The sequence below is a fragment of the Symphalangus syndactylus genome, chromosome 17 (assembly GCF_028878055.3).
Source record: "Symphalangus syndactylus isolate Jambi chromosome 17, NHGRI_mSymSyn1-v2.1_pri, whole genome shotgun sequence".
NCBI lineage: Eukaryota > Metazoa > Chordata > Mammalia > Primates > Hylobatidae > Symphalangus > Symphalangus syndactylus.
Window position 1 is genome coordinate 83624733 of NC_072439.2, and position 3046 is coordinate 83627778.

Genomic DNA, 3046 nt, shown 5'->3' on the forward strand with positions numbered 1-3046 from the left:
AATTATCAAAAATGTTTCCTTTGTCAACCTGGCCCTTGACAAAACTGTGACAAGGGGGAAATTCATCTTTGTATCATTTCAATTCCTCTTAAAATTAAACTCTTCTGCTCCTCCCCTCTATCCCTCCCACCTTACTCAATACACCCTACCCCACCTCATGTGACTGATACCTTCAGCAATTTAAAAAAGTGTTTTATTTATTTATTTAGTTTTAAAAACCTATATTTAACTCAAATCAAACTTTTTCTACAAATGATACCTCTTTCTGAAAAGTTAAAAAGACATCACAGAATACTGTGATGTTAAACCAAAGACTCATCACGATAACTGCATTTTACTTTTAAGAAATTTTTTTTTTTTTTTTTTTTTTTTTTTTTTTTTTTGAGACGGAGTCTCGCTCTGTCGCCCAGGCTGGAGTGCAGTGGCTCAATCTCGGCTCACTGCAAGCTCCGCCTCCCGGGTTCACGCCATTCTCCTGCCTCAGCCTCTCCGAGTAGCTGGGACTACAGGCGCCCGCCACCACGCCCGGCTAATTTTTTGTATTTTTAGTAGAGATGGGGTTTCACCGTGGTCTCGATCTCCTGACCTCATGATCCGCCCGCCTCGGCCTCCCAAAGTGCTGGGATTACAAGCGTGAGCCACCGCGCCCGGCCTTACTTTTAAGAAATATTGTTCAGTGTTACCTTTTTAGCCTTTCGTGCTAGATTTCAGCTATGTATATCCTATGTAAACACACCAGATTAATCCTAGTCATTCATATTTATGCAGTAGACTGTCATATATGACCAGTTACCATACAAACTATAATACCGTATTTTCAAAAATAGCAAAAGACAATCTTTATGAAAGCTTAAAAAAAGCTTTTAATAAAAGGCGACCAACATTGCCCTAATTTTCAGTAAAAATTACCTGTTTTTCCTACCTTTCCCTCTGCTTTGAATGGTACCTTTTATTGCATGTTAATACACAGATATTTCTAGCACTTCTACTTAAGTTAGCCTCTTACATGGCTGCCTTCTTTTCTGATACACTGACTTTTATCAGAAGGCACCAAGATTAGACTCCTAAGTAGTTTCAAATTTTTTGTCCCTTTTTAGGATCCTCTAGAATAGTTTTCCTCAGAAAAGGATAACTTGAAAAACTTAAGGAACTAGAAGAAAATGAATCATGTAACAGCAATTTAAAACTTACAGCATTCAAAAACTGTAAATATATTAATAGGCTCCTTGAACATACCACTAAGGACAAAAAGTCAGATAACTTTCTGAACATAAATGTAAAAACAGAGCCCATTTATTAATAGTAGGAAAACTCCTATGCTTACAGTAACAACATATTAAATCTTACATAACACACAGCCAAAAGCATTAGAAATCCACTGCCAGATATCCTGACACACCATCCTGAAAATATGTCTGATATATACCACTAACATATATAACAAAGTATGGCATTTATTTCACAGACAGAAAAGATAGTTTCATCACACAAACAGATTGCAGATTTCAGCTTTAAGTTCTAACGATATATTTTATTATTTTATTTATTTATTTAATTTTTTTTTTTTTTTGAGACGGAGTCTCACTCTGTCACCCAGGCTGGAGTGCAGTGGAGCGATCTCGGCTCACTGCAAGCTCCACCCCCCAGGTTCACGCCATTCTCCTGCCTCAGCCTCCTGAGTAGCTGGGACTACAGGCGCCCGCCACCACACCTGGCTAATTTTTTGTATTTTCAGTAGAGATAGGGTTTCACCGTGTTAGCCAGGATGGTCTTGATCTCCTGACCTCGTGATCTGCCCGCCTCAGCCTCCCAAAGTGCTGGGATTACAGGCGTGAGCCACCGTGCCCCGCCGACCTTTTTTTCTTGTCCTTTTTTTCTACATTGGTTTCTCCAGTGTTTTGTTGTAATAATAATCTGTTTTCTTTTAAAGCTTTCTTTAGTTCTGCTGTCCTTGAGGGCCTATGTGGGTATTTTCTTTTTCCTGTGCATTCATAAGTCCAATGTCCAAATTCCAAGCATTTCTGACATCTTACATGTTGCTTATTTGCTTCAGCTTGTCTCCGGGCTATAAGCCGATGCATGGGAGTCGCCAAAAAAAAGGTGTTTTAAAAATTTATTTGGGCCGGGCGCAGTGGCTCATGCCTGTAATCTCAGCACTTTGGGAGGCTGAGGCGGGTGGATCACCTGAGGTCGGGAGTTCGAGACCAGCCTGACCAACATGGGAAACCCCGTCTCTACCAAAAATACAAAATTAGCTGGGCGTGGTGGCACATGCCTGTAATCCCAGCTAGTCGGGAGACTGAGGCAGGAAAATCGCTTGAACCCGGGAGGCAGAGGTTGTGGTGAGCCAAGATCATGCCACTACACTCCAGCCTGGGCAACAAGAGTGAAACTGTCTCAGAAGAAAAAAAATTATTTGAATTAAGTTTTTCTTTTTCATGAGAAGGCATATGAATGCAAAAATTAGCAATTTCTAGTAGTAGAATAACATTTCTTCCCTCCGTGTCCACCTTTCATATTGTATTTTCTGTTTCAGTTCATGGGGTCTCCATGCAGCCACCAGGGAAGCAGCCCTCATGACTAGAAACCCAGAGTTCTTTCTAGATGCCACCTGCTTTAAATCACCCACAGGCAATTACCAAATGCTTTCATTCCTTCTCTAGTTTCTTCTGGAATTCAGCCTAGCTCTTATCACCATCATCTCCAACTAGAGTCACATTCGCAGTCTTGGTCTTGGAAGTTCAGGTTGCCTTCTGCATATTACAGCCAGAGTGATTTTTTTCTAAACTATATTCTGTTCTCATGTATCTTCTGCTTATAACCTTTTCTTCTGGAGTCAGGGTCTCACTCTGTCACCGAGGCAGGAGTGCAGTTGTGTAATCACAGCTCACTGGAACCTCAACCTCCTGGGCTCAAGCAATCTTCCCACCTCGGGCTTGGCGCGGTGGCTCACACCTGTAATCCCAGCACTTTGGGAGGCCGAGGAGGGCAGATCACAAGGTCAGGAGATCAAGACTATCCTGGCTAACACAGTGAAATCCCATCT

At 41.6% G+C, this 3046-nt stretch overlaps 1 pseudogene; it reads right to left on the bottom strand.

Moving 5' to 3' along the window:
* Positions 1 to 235: 235 nt before the first annotated feature.
* LOC134732848 (zinc finger CCHC domain-containing protein 10-like) lies at positions 236 to 2093 on the bottom strand (annotated as a pseudogene).
* Positions 2094 to 3046: the final 953 nt, after the last annotated feature.